The sequence below is a fragment of the Nicotiana tabacum genome, chromosome 11 (assembly GCF_000715075.1).
Source record: "Nicotiana tabacum cultivar K326 chromosome 11, ASM71507v2, whole genome shotgun sequence".
Taxonomy (NCBI): domain Eukaryota; kingdom Viridiplantae; phylum Streptophyta; class Magnoliopsida; order Solanales; family Solanaceae; genus Nicotiana; species Nicotiana tabacum.
The window spans coordinates 64870255-64886686 of NC_134090.1; the positions used below are offsets into that span (position 1 = coordinate 64870255).

Here is a 16432-nt window from a genome sequence, read left to right on the forward strand (position 1 = left end):
TAATTTTTTAAATTTTTATTAAAAATATATTCACTTATCAAAACTTTATCTATCTTAATAAAGTAAGATTGAAATAATATTCATGTAACAAAAAAATTCGAAAAAACAGACGAAACCGAACCAATCAAAACTGATATAGCTTATTACCAATCCGGTCCATATACACCTCTATTTAGAACAATTAACTCCAAGAATACTGGATTGATTTCTTTCCTTTTGGACTTATGGCAGACCGTTTTTATAGTAAAAATTACATGGGGCGCCCTATTTGGTCGCCTTTAACTTATACTCGTTTTATTTTTTTGTTTGCATCTACCCATTTTTTTTAAAAGCGTTTTAAAAAGGCAATTTTTCCCTTCAGGACTATTGACAAAATTGTAGACTGCAGGACAAAATTTCCGCATGTTTTGGCATAAAATTTTAGTAAATAAACTAAATAACTTAAGCATGTGTAGTCTGAAGTTTTAGCAAATGAACTAAATAACTTAAGCATGTTTAGTCTAAAGTTTTAGCAAATGAACTAAATAACTTAAGCATATTTAGTCTAAAGTTTTAGAAAATGAACTAAATAACTTCAGCATGCATTAGCAAAAACTCATTAGAAAATTACATACTGCAAGACAAAAACATAAGCATGTTTAGTCTGATGTTTTTGCAAATGAACTAAATAACATAAGTATTTGTCTGAAGTTTTAGCAAATGAACAAAATAACTCCAGCATGCATTAGCAAAAACTCATTAGAAAATTACATACTACAAGACAAAAACTTAAGCATGTTTAGTTTGAAGTTTTCGTAAATTAACTAAATAACTTCAGCAAGCATAAACTGAAGTTTTAGCAAATGAACTAAATAACTTCAGCACTCATAACAAAACTATAGACTGCAGGATAAATAACTTCAGCATGCATCACATGAAGTTTCAGCTTCAATGTATAGCATGAAGTTTTAGTTTCAACATGAAAACTTCATGCTACATTAGCATAAAGTTTATGGTTTTTTGATAAAGCTGCTAAGAGGAAAAGAGGAGATCTTTTTCATGAATGAGAGTGCAGATCACGCGATTTATCGGGGGTATAAGTGTCATTTTATTACGGATTTTTTGTCAGCTAGTTATCACATCAATAATTTTTAAAAATAGGGTATAGGTTAAAAGGTGATACAAATATAGGGAACGACTAAAAATCCCTCGTTTTTATATACTAGTTTTTCGGCACGTGTATGCCGAGCTATGTAGTATAATTTTGTAAAGTTTGTAGATGATTGGATATCGTTTGAGCCCGCAAAAACGAAGAACCAAAATTTAATTTGATACATATGATATATTTACTTATTTTGATTTTATGAGGTACAATCTAGAAAAACATCTCCACTAAATTATAATTTTATATAATACATCATCAACCAATATTTTTTTATGTGTGTAATTTTATTTTACTTTTTATTCGTACTCTCTTCTCCAAGTCCATCCATCTCTAATAAGTCATCTCCTTGTCATTAACATGCAAATTACATCTAAAAGTATGAGATTAGAAAATTATTGATAAGTATTAATAATTAATTATGTACAAAAATAATTCATAAGTTCCTATAAATGATTGTCAAATATAGTATCACCATTAAATATTTTCCACCTGTTCCAAGGATACAAAATCATTTAAAATACTTTTGGATGGCAATGTTATTGGCTGATTTCTTAGCAATGGTGTTGTTAGTAAAAGTTATTTCAACTTCTTTGTGCACTGAAATGTTGTTGCGGTTAGCACGATTTAATCAACCATATTAATATATTAGCTCTTATTTGGTTCATATAAGTCCTTTCACTTTTTCACATAATTATTAAAAGAAGTTAATTGAATATGTTTTGTAGCTTGTTAACAGGGATAAATTATTTTACTAATTTTACTTTGTTTGCCATTTTGACTGCACATATTAATATATTAGCTCTTATTTGGTTCATATAAGTCCTTTCACTTTTTCACATAATTATTAAAAGAAGTTAATTGAATATGTTTTGTAGCTTGTTAACAGGGATAAATTATTTTACTAATTTTACTTTGTTTGCCATTTTGACTGAACATAATATGGTTAGATAGAGAACGCAAAAAAAAAAGTATACTAATATATATATATATATATATATATATATATATATATATATATATATATATATATATATATATATATATATATATATATATGATAGGTTTTGTACTTTCTACGGTGATCAACATTCTTATTTGAGATATACAACAAATTAAGATAATTTAACATCTTGTGCTGATAGTAGCTATTTTTTTAGTTAGTGCATTAAAATATATTAATTAATTAAAAATTAAAGTATTACTAATTGTGTGACCGAGTAATCCAAGTAAGATATTAAGGAAAAAAAGTATAGAATACAAATTTACATTGGATGGAATATAAAATTTATAGTGAAAGAATGATAATTTTCAAATAAAAGTATGTGCCAAACAAATACCAAACTTTGAGAGTTTGTTTCAAACAAACAAAAAAAATTTCAAACAACTGATTAACTTAAGTCAAATAGTACCTCTATTACCAAGTAAAACCATCCCATATGTAAGGATATTAACGAAAAGAGCTAAGTTTTGTAAAAAAAAATAATGCCAAATATCTCAGAACAAAAAAAAATATATTGAGAATTTACTTTTCCTTCATTAGCGCTTGGATAGGAACTGTATCAAGTTTCAAAACAATCGCATTGATCCAGCATTTTAAATTTCATGAATATAATCTTCGAGAACTGTAATTCTTTAAATGATCTAGTTTCATAAGAGAGAATATATTTTCTGTGTAACATCATTTTAGAACTACTATACCTAGGAACAAAGTGATATTCTGAAATTCTGCATCAAAAGAATCTCATTTGAATGAAACTTTCTTTATCGTATTCATTTTTGCATTTAAATTTTAATTTGCCTAGAAAAAAAACTGAAACTATTAGCACTTTAAAGAAACCCTCCTCCATGTTTAGGAAATTTAAAGCATTCCTTAAATCATACAGATAGAAAACTTGAAGGGATGGTTCAGTTATAACATTGAAAGTGAATACATGCAATGCATACCTGGATGACAAGAATTTTTTCAACTGCACCGAAATAAGAATAAGTAGCACCGATTTTCACTTCCTTTCCGTTCACTTCCATCAAATATATTTCTGATACTGTAAATAAAGTTTCGTCAAATTTAATTTAACAAACAAGCACACATCTCTCATTCCTAGCAATGAACATTATAGGGTGAATAATTAATGATTTTATCGAACAAGTCATGTTGGATATCTTCATTTCAATTTGTTTGTCTGCCATAAATTTATTGCAGAAAGATTTGATATTTTTAATGGTTATAAATGAGATTATAAGGGAAATTAGTATGAAGAGAAAACAATTGGCCTATTCTATTCTTGCGGAACGAAAGAATAATGTATTGAAGATTCCATCAATTTAACATCCAACGTTAACATTAAATAATTTATACATTTTAAGTTTTTAACATAGAGTTCAATTTACTTCTTTGGTTATCTTAAAATGTTTTACGACCACAAATTTTTTTCGTATGATATTTTCATTCTTTCACAAGAACTTTATTATTCTATATTCTACTTACTGCAATACGGAAATCATAAAATTCCCCTCTCTCAAGAATATTATACCGTTCATATTGCCAATTCTTTTATTGATCATAGTTTGAATTTAGAGACAATAATGGGATAGTTGTAGTATAAATTTATACTGCAACATCACTTTGAGAATAAACGCTACTTTGCACCAACTTGAGATTAAATATTGGTTAAGGGTTAATGTTCTTTGTGATTAAATATTTCATTCCACAAATTAAAAATGAACTTTACATAATTTTATGCATGCAAGTATGCAACATATGATTTTATGCATGCAAGTATGCAACATATATATTTTTGCCATCTAAATGCTTTTTGGCAACGAAATAACAATTATAAACATATCAAAAATGTAAATTTAGCATACATTTCAAGATCATCATAAGTATATATGTTATTTATCCTAATATTTACAAAACATAAATTTCACAAAATCCACAAAAGGTAGAAATCTGTAAGTAAATAACAAAGAAAAGTTAAGAAAACAGAACCCGTTTTTATTGAGTCTAATCCAAGAGATTGTTGTCTTTCGTTCTCGTTCCTTTTGCATGCAATCAACTCTTTTGACAATTTTCCTTGAATTTTATCTTCTAAACATGTTATGTAGACTCCGAAGATCCACAAAGGCAACAATCACCAATTAACACACCTTTTGACAGAAATATACCCACATGGAAAGAGTTTGCCACAATATAATTTTATTTTTGACACATATAGGAATGAATATAAGTTAAACATCGTGTCTTTCCCTCCTTTGGGCTCAATAAAGGCAGCAACGGATCCGTCCTTTGACACATTAGTAACTAATACTATTATGAAAAGTTACCCCTCTTCAAATAAATTTAGTATTTTTATTTAATATCTTTTATAAGTATATTATTTAATTTAGTTAGAAGGGTATTTATGTAATTTAATTTTTTGCTTTAAGTCTTCCTACTTTTAATATAATATAGATATAGATAGATGGGTGATGAATGAACTTTTTTTCCTACTAATTCAGCTCAGTTCATTTCTTCGTGCTGAAAGAAAAGGGAAACGGATATTCCCTTTTTCTTTTTCCTTTGTGGGTGTGTTTGATACGAAGAAAAATGTTTTCCTAGAAAATGTTTTCATAGAAAATAAGTAGTTTTATCACTTATTTTTTCTTATTTGGTTGGTGAGTGAAAAACTTTTTCCTGAAAATATTTTCTGGTGTTTGTGTAGAGTGTAGCAAATATTTATTTAGAAAAATAATTTTTTATGATACTATCCTCACCCCCATTCTCCCAATCCCCATGTTTCCTTGCTCACTCCCCTCCCCCCTAGCCCCCTCCCCCCAAATACTCCATGTTTTCAGGACTTTATTTTCTTCAAGAATTTAATTATTTTTTAAAAATTCACAAAAAACCCAAGGAATTAATCTGTTGCTTACTCTTTTACGCAAAAATAACGTTAAAATTTGTGCTTCATAACTAAAAAGAAAATACTCTTTCCTCAAAATGAAAATAAAGTACTCATTTTGTTGAAATGAAAAAAAGAATTTACATCATGAAAAGAAAAGAAAAAAAAAAATCTATGAAAAAAAAGTGTGTTTTTTTTTGTTGAAATGAAAAAAATACTTTTTCATATCATGTTAAAAAAATACTCATTTGTTGAAATGCAATTTTTTTTATCTATAACATAAAAAGAAAGTAGTATTAATAATATTTTTATTTAGGGTGGGGGTGGGGTGGGGTGGAGGGGTGGGATGGGGGGGTGGTGGGTGGGGGTGGGATGGGGTTGGGTGGATGAGTGTGGGGGTGGGTTGGTGGGGATGAGAAATAGGGTGGAGAAGGAGTTTTGGAAAATATTTTTCCTTTATCTTGATAGGGAAAACATATTCCTCCAATTGGAGGAAAATGGGTTCATAAGGAAAATATTTTTCAAAATATTTAAGCCAATCAAACATGGAAAAATTGAAAAACATTATGAGGAAAATGTTTTCCTTCGTACCAAACACACCCTGTGTGTTAACAAAACTAGCTGCGAATTACTGCAAGTTAAGTTGCCTCATATGAACCATTCCAGGTAAGGCATTCAAGAAAGTGTCACAAAATGAGTGCCTGCTGTCTTGTGCCTCGCTAAAGTTGAATTTATTTTCTTACTTCTCTTTAGAGAGAGGGGGAGGGAAACAGATTAAGATAAGGAGACAACATTTACTCAAGAAACAGAATGACCTAATATTTAGCAGAGCAAAGGCATAAAAACATAGATTGCTCTCCCCTTAAAGTTGGTCATTCAACAGTAGAAGAATACTTGAGAAATCAAAAGGAAGTCTAACAACACAGCCATTAAAACAAAGACAGTAGGCAGTAAAACACCAGGCAGCACTTCAATACTCAATAGTTACCACCACGAAGGCGAGGCACAAGGTGGAGCGTGGATTCCTTTTGGATATTGTAATCCGCAAGGGTGCGCCCATCCTCCAGCAAAGATGAGCCTCTGCTGATCTGGTGGGATCCCTTCTTTGACCTCCCCTCAAACGCAACTCCAGATGAAGTGTCGACTCCTTCTGTGTTATAGTCAGCAAGTGTCCTTCCATCTTCAAGTTGCTTCCCCGCAAATACCTAACGCTGCCGTTCCTTGTCTTGAATTTTGGCCTTCACATTGTCCATGTTAGACCATGCGCAGCGGAAGCAAGCATACAACCCAGTACATATAAACTAGACAACGCAATAATAACGAGATTAGAAGTACTAACCTCTTGAAGTAGTTGCACAACCTTCCAAACAACAAGAATCCAGGGCTGCAATCTTCTGCTATTTGCCTAGTAAAACCTTGGACGATTTTGCTATTGGGTGGGCAAGAACAATACAACTGAAAGGTAAGTTATTAGGTGAAACTAGTCTTCTTTTGATAGACCCGAAATTAAGCCACAATATGGGCTCAAAAACATGTAGGATTCTGCAAGTAGAATCCTACTCTAACTCAAAAGGATAACTTTTCTCCCAAGCTACTTTTTACCCAAGTTTGTCCAGGTTTTTACTAGGTATAGCAGGGACCACAGAAATAATAAGAGACTACTAATTATAGTATTAATTCGAAATTAGCATGAATTAACTCTTATTGTAATTAATTGCAATTTATTCCACAAAAAAATTGCAATTGAACTCCTCAATATGAATTTCAAAAATTCATTAACACTTATTTTAACTCAACATGTTAAGATTTCAAATACCAGTTGATTAAATTAAATCATTGAAAATTTAATTCAATTAACTAATTAAATCCTTTATAATTCCGCTTAAACTATTTCATGTGACGGATGCAAAATCCACCGGCCGGGTTTTCACATGAAAACTTATAAGCTTACATAAAGGGGTATCATCAAACTCAAAACTGAGTTATGGATTCTATCAACTAATTATTATTCACAAATGTTATTCGTTATTGTGCAATCTATTATGTATATACTAACTTTAAATAGAGTCGTACCTTTTGATAAATCAAAACAATAAACAAATTACATTGATCATAATAATTATATCAAGATTAGGAGTATAAACTCATTTAATGAATCAGAGAAAATATTTTATATATTCAGTACAAAAACATCTTTTCTCTACTTAGTCCGTTCAATATACACTGAGTATATTAGCACAAGAAGTTGGAGTAAAACTACTCCCATAATCAAGACAAATTATTCGATAATCGTGTGCTACAATCATCAAGATATTTTGTCCAACAACATCTTTGATTGTGAACATAGTTTATTAATTGTGAGAACCAACAATTTAATCTTTTGTGCATGAGCTAAAACTCCATACACCAAATTGTCTACTACATAACTAAAAGGACACACATGTAACAAATGATCTATTTAAAATAGTACTTTATTGAATTGAATAATAAATAAATAATTGTTCCATAAAGAATAAAATATTATACTATGTCTAAACCGCATGGTTAATAGTATATCCCAACATTCCATTGTGTCAACTCTCAATGTCCCAGGTGATAGTCTTCCCCGTCAAAGTCTTAACAAAGATCTGCATGCCACCACAAAGGTTGACTCCTTTTAAATATTGTAATCAGCAGGAGTTCAGCCATCTTCAATTCGCTTTCCAGCAAAAATCAACCTCTGCTGGTCTGGAGGAATCCCCTCTGTCTTGGATTTTCGCCTTGACGTTGTCAATGGTATCCGAGCTCTCAACTTCAAGGGTGATGGTCTTACCGGTGAGAGTCTTGACGAAGATCTGCATACCCCCACGAAGATATCAATATAAAATTTGTATTTAAGTTATCAATATAATCTTTTTACATAAAGTTATTGATATGTATAAAAATCGTATTAAGAGAGTAAGTTTTAATTGGAATTTTAGAGAGGAAGAAGCACACAAGTTTTAATTGGAATTTTAGAGAGGAAGAAACACACTACAGATAAAATATATACAAATCAGATACAAGATATATACAAAGACATATTGTATAAAAATTATATTTAAGTTGTATGATATTGTAGTTGCATATAACTAGGTAGAAATAATGTATAAAGTTGTAGATAAGTTGTAAATAAGTTGTATAATATATAATTAGTTGTATGAAATTTATTTTTACTATTTATAAATCAGATACAAAATATATAAAAGACATATCACATAACATTTGTATAAAAATTGTATTTAAGTTATATGATATTGAGTTCTATTTAACTAGGTAGAAATAATGTTCGAAAGTTGTAGATAAGTAATAAATAAGTTGTGTAATATATAATTACTATGTATAAATCAAATACAAAATATACAAAAGACATATTGTATAAAAAATTATATTTAAATTGTATGATATTGTAGTTGTATTTAAGCACACACTATAGCTGTATAATAAGGTTTCAAATCAGACACCACAGATATGTCGATTATGATGAGAAACATCAGGCGGAGAAACTAATAAGCGCAGAAAATGTGGTCACGGAAAAATATAGCAAAGATAAAGCATCTACATAGATTTCACCAAAAGAAAGACTCTTTTGTAGAGTATAAAATTGTTCGTGAAATTAAACAGTACGAATTCATGTTGTTTTGCCTTTTAGACGCGACATGGTTTTGGCAATCCAAAAAGAGAGTATAAAATTGTTCGTGAAATCGACATGTTTTCCTTTTCGTCGGCAAATTGGAGCTGGAGTAATGCTTGCGTTCAGTGAAAGTTCAAGCCTCAAGGTAAGATTGCAAGGTAGTATATCAATGTTGGTATTTTCTGCAAAAATTGAATGCTGATAATTGATTGCCGATATTTTTATTTGATTCTGCATTTGATATTTTCTCATGATGCTGAGGAAGTTAATGCTAGGTCATTGTTAGGTAATAATACTCTCTACTAGTTTCATTATAGGCTATAACATTGCAAACAAAATGCAATCAGTTTCTTGTTCATTTGTGGGTGACTTCGATTTTGCTTGGCAATCCAAAAGGGAGGAGGATCTCACCCCTTCCAAGCTTCTGATAAATTTGGAATGAGTAGAGAGAGGAGAGAAAAATTATAAGTTTGATCCGGAGAGAAGAGGGGAGAGGAGAGATAAAAAAAGGAAAAGAGTATAACTAAATCCCTTTGATTGAACGCACTAATAATGGATTGGAAGTCTTTTAAGGTAGATTGTATATATTTTGTAGCTAAAACGTATTTAGGTCGGATAAATACGAAAACTTGGACATTTTTCGTAATAATGTTTCAAATAGTGTATAGGAACAAAAAAATCCCTTATAAAAATGGTTACAAGCCAACATATAATTAGCACCCAACATACAACTCCCAAAAACTATTCTGCTACTTTCCCTTAAATTAATTAAATTAGTTCTATCATCTTGAGTAAAAAGTCACAGATATTGGATATCTTTTCTCTCGTATGATTTAGATTTTATTTGTTGGATACTTAATAATCTAATAGACTCAATTCTTGAGTCTCATCTTGATTAACATCTTTTTACTTGTGTGATTTCTATTTTTCTCATCTTTGCTTAATTTATTTTCTGTTGTTGTTGAATAGTGAGATGAATCTTTATTCTGCCCATCTTTCATGTTTTCTAGATTCATCACCTTAAACGGTAAAAATATCTAAAGAGCTTTGCCAAAGTCCTATGCAAGCAGTGGTTAACTCAAAATTTTATACAAGCGGGTTCAATCAACGATCACGTCAGACAATTAATGTATAAGTGCACAGTAAACAATATTTGCGCTCTACTGTTTTTTTCATCACATGACTTAAAAATGAATCATTTTCTTAAATATTGGGAAAAATCTAAAAAGATAACAAAGAAAATCTATTTACTTTAAAATTTTAAAATTTATCTATATAAATTAACAAATTTTATTTTAGAAAATTTAGCAAATTTAACCAAAAAGTATTTAACCAACTTAAAAGTCGTACTATTAATCTAAGAAATTTAACGTGCAAAGTTGTTAGAAATAAAAGACACGCGAAATAAGAGTTTTAAACAAAATAAATTAATACAAATGATTAAAAGATATTGTGCACCAAACTAAAATTTAACAATTTCAATATAAACTAACTAAATTAAATTAAGTGATTACAAGAAAATTCAATAAAGCACTCTCATTCTAACGACTCGACCGGTTGTTCTGAGCTCTAAGGCCATGAGTAGCTTCACTTTAGGAATTATGACTTGTACGTGTGGTCGGAATTAAATTTCGGGAAGTTCTGAGTTGAAATCGGGATTTGAAAGTTCCAACAGGTTCGTATGATGATTTTGGACTTGGGCGTATGTTTGGACCGAGTTTTGGATGACCCGGGAGTGTTTCAGCGCCTAGTTGGTGTAAGCACGTGAGTTTTGCCCTATATGAGAATTACTCCCAAAAAATTCAAAAATAAAATGATTTTTCTTTGGTGTGCAATTTTGTGATATTTTGAATAATTATTAGTATTTGTCTGTGCATGTTTATTTGCTAAATTAATAAAAAATACAAAAATATGTCGCATTTTGCATGTAGAATTTAATTCTAAAATTGTTAGTAATTAAATTTGTTTTACAAAAATTAAAAATTACAAAATAGGCATCGTTTGCATTTTTAGCATTTAATGTCCAAATATATAATTTTATGCTTAATTATTACTTAATTGTGCGTTAGTTGTTATTGGGAGTTAATTTGCGCTTTTATAACTTAATTTAGTTCTTAATAATAGTTTAAGTATTTTTATAATTTAGTTTTAGAAAAATAAAAGAAGAAAAGAGAGCGAAAATATAAAGAAAGTCGGAATTGGGCTTTTTCTTCAATTTCAAGCCACAGGCCCAAAAAATGGCCCAATCTTCCCTACGACCCAGTCCATTTCGAACTGGGTCGACCCAGTCCATAACCCAAAAGACCCAAACCCCTTTGTCTTACATTTTACAAAAACAAAACAAAAATTAAAAGAAGAAAACCCTAAAAACACTAAACCAATCCGCCCCCACCCCTCCTATCTTCTTCTTCTTCCTCAAGCTTCTCCACCTCCCATGGCTTCCCTTTGCCTTCAACCTCAAGAAGCCATGACTACACGCACACACGCACGTCACCCTCACGACCCCGGCTCAACTAAACGACCCCAGCCCTATCCGCCATTGAAGCTCGTCAAGCTCAAAGCTTGCTCGACTATGGCTGCTTCCCCGCTGCGTTTCAGCTGCTTTTGCTTACGTCCAAACATGCCCCCCAGCTGCTGCTGCTTCGTGGTTCAAACTTCAAGCCCTGAGTTGCCTCATCCAGCTTCATGCCTCGTCGTTCATGGCTGAACATCCATCGCGACAACCCAACTGCTGCTGCGTTGTTCTTCTTCGTCTCCGTCACGGCCAAGATCACGCAACAACTGCTGATGCTCACGTTTCTGCCATGGACGAGCAAGCTTTGATGCTGCCATGGCCAGCTGCGGACTGCTGCTCCTTTCCCTCTGTCTTCTTCGTTTGGTCGAGGGTTTTTCGTCGAGTCAAGATCTTGTACGTCGTGAGTTCATCGTCAAGTTCGTTGTTTGTTTGGTCGTTGTTCGTCGTTTCGATCCGGTTAGTAGTTTTTGAGTTTTATTTTTGTCCATATTTTTGTTTTATATTTTCCGGATCCAAAATCGTTAAATGATTTAATCCTTGTTTTGTTCGTTGATTCATCGTTGAAATAATTTTCTAGTGTGTTCATGTTGTTTGTTAAATTAATTTTCAGATTTCAAAATAGAAGTTTAATTAGTTGTTTTCATATTCATTTCATGTTTGTATTATTGTTTAAATGAATATTTGTTAGTTTGAGGTTTGTTAGATTCAAATTGAAATTTAATTAACTATTTCTTCAATTTGTTTCATGGGTTTATGTATTGTTAGAAATTGTTAATATTGTTAAGTTCAAGTTTAAGTTCATAATTGTTTCTTCGTCGATCTTGTTATTTGTTTAAAGAATTTAGTTGTGTTAGAGAAATATGTTGTTTTAATCGTTTAAATCCATCATGTTTGTTGTTTAAAATAGATTTAATTCATGTTCATACTTTGTTTGATTGTTCTTGAATCCGAAATTTGTATAGCTTGATTTCTTGTTTACCATTTGTGATTATTTCTTGAATTTGTCTCACAAAGTTTAATATAGGAATTGTTGGTTGTAATGTTGTTAGAATTGATTTTAAGTTCAATATGATTGAAGTTAGAAATCTAAATATACTTGTTTGTTGTAGTTGTTGAATCCGAAAATAGGATTGTTTGTTGCTAAAATATTGTTCAATCAAATTTTAGTTGTTCTTTGTTGTTCAATTTGTGTTCATGTGATTTGTTGTTAAAATCGTGTTCATGTGATATTGTTGTTATGATGTTCATCCGTGTTCATATTGTTGTTTGAACATTGTTAGAAATTGATCATATAGTCTATATTTTGGTTAAGTTTGATTAATTGATGTGTTATAGCTGATGGGTAGTTTGGTAAATTTGTAGTACGTTCAGGGGTAGTTTGGTAATTTCAATAAGGTCGGAGGGGGTAGTTTAGGAATTGTACATTTTGTAATTGTTTATTTGAAGCATGAGGGACAAAATGAAATGGGGTGGGTTGTGATATGATTATTTAATATAAAGGGGGGACAAAATTTAATTTAAAGGGGGAATCTTGTATTATTTTAAATGAAGCATGGGGGACAAAATATAATGGGATGATGTGATATGTTTATTTAATGTAATGGGGATGAGTGGAAAGATAATGGGTTGGGTAGAGAAAAAGTATGGATTTTAATTAATTGAAAGGTTTATGGGATGGGTTATAAGAAGAAGTCTTGAACACAAGACAAGACAGACAACAAGAGAAACAGAGAGAAAAAATAGAGAGAGATAGAGAAAATATATACACAGATACGAGAGAGAGAAATAAATCTGAAAATAAGAGAGAGAAAAATTCCGAAAAATATTTAAGCTTTCAAAATAAAAATAAAAACTAAAAAATCTTCTGCTTTCTTTCTTTGTTTTGAAATTAGTATTAATGGTTGTTGTTTCATTCAAAGCTTAAAGCTTTTGTTTTTGGGATTACTACTCCACCGGTCTGTTACTGGGTTGTTACTGTTGCTGGACTGTTGTTGCTGTATTGTTATTACTGTCGCTGATTCTCATCATCATTTTCTTTTGCTTCCAATATCAGGTACATATCTGTAAATTCATGTCATGAAAAGCTTCAACATGGCAAGTAAATGAAGTTTGGAATTATAAGGATGTCTTCTACTCATTTAAATTTTATTAGTTTAAGTTTCAGTTTTGTTTTAGTTGGTTAACATAGTATTATACTTGACATGATAAACTGTTAACTAATTAACCTTCTGGAGTAGTAAATTCCACGATAATCTTATATGTTTTGAGGACTAGTGATGACATTTACTGTTTGAATTGTTGAGATAGGGAACATTGCAGAAAATTGGCCATTAATTAAATCTTGTGATATTGAGCTAAGTAAAAAATAGTACGGAAATACCCAGAAATTACATTACTAGCTTATTTTGTCAAATATCCAATTTTGTTTAAGGCTAGATGATGTCGTCTTATTAAATCAATTGGTAGATTAGTTTTCTTTCTTAATAACAAATGGCATAGTTATTTTAGGAACGCGATCAACTCATTTCTTTTAATGTATAAAATAATGTCGATGATTTTTTACAAAATATAGAGTTAGTGTTTGCAAATATTCGCGTAGGCAGAGAATAAGAATTGGTTTATTTATCTCAAACTCAATCTTCGTAATCAAAAATTAACTAAATAATTATAACTTTGGACTAAAAACAAGTATATGAGAAGGATATGGGATTTATAAGCACGAATTGCAACATTTTATGTCAAGAATATGTAGAAATAGAGTTCGCATTAAATATAACAATGAAAATTCTTCAGAAATTATTAATTTGTCTATCAAATTAATTCTTTTTCCAGTTTTATATGCGATTCGATTTTTGGATATATTAATGTCGTATCCACGATAAGAATGGTAGTATTTTTAGTTACATGTTGTTTGTTTCTTTTTCATATCATTAATTCTTTAAAATTTGAATAGTTTTGAGGTATATAATTCATACGCGTAAAATAAGACTTGTAGCAACGCCTAATAAATTTTGAATTCTTTGTCAAGAAATTTGGTGGCATCCCAATCGGTGATTCTCCATGACTCTTACATTTAAAAATAGATGGATGCAATAAACATTTGTAGAGAATTTATATTACTGTCAAGAATATTTGCATAATTAAGGATGCGTTCGCGTGACTTGATTATACTTCTAAAAGCAATTCGGATTATGCGTTCGCGCAATTTCGAGCAAATTTTTATTAAAAAGAGATTCGTCGGGGGATATTAAATTAATTTTATAAAACCCGAGATGTGCGGTTTACTATTTAAGAAAGGCGAATGTTCTTAATTTTATTTTTAAACACAATTTCGAAAAAAAATAATTATGTTTATAATAAATATATTATCAATATCATTGTGTACACGTACGCGTGACACGATTCCTCACGTTAAAATAATATATAATATATGAAACGAATACACGTACGCGTGATTCGATTCGAAGAAGGGTCTTTAATTATAAACAATCTAAACAGAAGCGGTAACAAAATCATGCAATAAAAATGTAAAATCGAGATAATTAAAGCCAAGAATAAAAACAGTTAAGCGACCGTGCTAGAACCACGGAATTCGGAAATGCCTAACACCTTCTTCCGGATTAACAGAATTCCTTACTCAGGATTTCTGGTTCGCAGAATAATAAACAGAGTCATATTCTTCTCGATTCAGGGATTAATATTGGTGACTTGGGACGCCTTAAAATTCTCAAGTGGCGACTCTGAAACAAACAAACAAATCCCGTTTCGACTGTCCTTTAATTGGAGAAAACTCCCCTACGCCCCCCGCGGGTGCGGAAAAAGGAGGTGCGACAGCTCTGGCGACTCTGCTGGGGATCATATAACCAAGAACCACTGGTTCAGGGTTCAAGAATTCGAGCTTAAAATAACTGCTATAGTTGGCTTTATTTATTATCTGATTTTACATGATTTATGCTTAATGTGCTAAATGTTGCTTTTTACCGCTTTAATATTATCTGAACTGTGTATATACAACTGCTACGAAACCCTTCTTCTTTCTGAGTCTTCTGAATTTATGGTGTACACGTGCGCGTGGCCCACCTTTCTGTTAGAAGTCATACCAAATAAGACGAAGTTGAGACAAGTAACTAGGCTGGGCAGACTTTCGTGCTCCCGGTACGTTGCCCCCACTTCGGCTCAAGCTGTCCACTTGGGTGAGTCAGGGCTAGAACAATATGCCTCAAGTTTTTCAATTAGAATAACTCAGCTTCATGCCGGATCCCTAGTAGGAACGTTTGTTTGCATCACGTGTATTTGACTTTGGAGGCTCAACACAGGGGTTGGGTCTGTCTAGGACAGGTGCACCAAAAATGAAAATGACCATCCTGATGCATCTTACTTGCTCCTACTTGTGCATTTATTTGATTCGGACTTGTGTGCTGACTATCTTTTGAATATCAGGAATAATATTTTAAAATTGAAAAAAAAAGAAAAAAGAAATAGCGGTTAGGGAATTGATTCTTTATTTTTGAAAAAAAAAACCAATGCCCAAATAACTGTCAAAATTCTGCCGAAATTTTGAGAAAATGAAAAAAAAATGTTTTATTAGTTTGTCTTATTAAAAGCAAAGAAAAATAGAAAGATAAAAAAAATCGTTGTTCTGTTTTATTTTTCAAAAAATAAAAATAAAAAAAAATAAAAAAATGGAAAATAGTTTGTCTTCCCCTGAAAAATGACAATGAAAAAGAATCTTATTTTTAAAATAGTTTTTTTTATTTGTTTCTGAAAATGTCAATAATAAAATAAAAAGAGTCGCGTTGAAAGTGGTTTTATTATTTGTTGCAAATATATATATATAAAAAATCCAAAATTTTTTTCTTTATTTCCAAAAAATGTATATATATCTTTATTTGTTGCAAAAATATTTATCCTGCCAAAAAGTCTAGAAAAGTTTTTTTTTAGACTCCCAATTTTCAAAATAAAAAATCCAAAAATATTTTCCATTATTGACTTCTTTAGAAAGTTTTTTTAATTATTAAAACAAATATATATATATATAAATATATATATATATATATATATATATATATATATATATAATAAAATAAAACAAATTCGAAAATATTTTCCTTCTTCTTTAAAAATTGAAAAGAAAATTCAAAATTCAAAAAATATTTTTTAGAAAGCATTTCTTTTATTAAAGGTAAAATTCCAAAAAAATATTTTCTTTCTTCTTAGAATAAGAAAAAACAAAAAAAAAATAT

The 16432-nt window shown here is 30.6% G+C and overlaps 1 pseudogene; it reads right to left on the minus strand.

Annotated features, from left to right (window-relative positions):
* Positions 1–5999: 5999 nt before the first annotated feature.
* LOC107830330 (polyubiquitin-like) overlaps positions 6000–16432 on the minus strand; it is a 41380-nt pseudogene continuing 30947 nt past the window's right edge.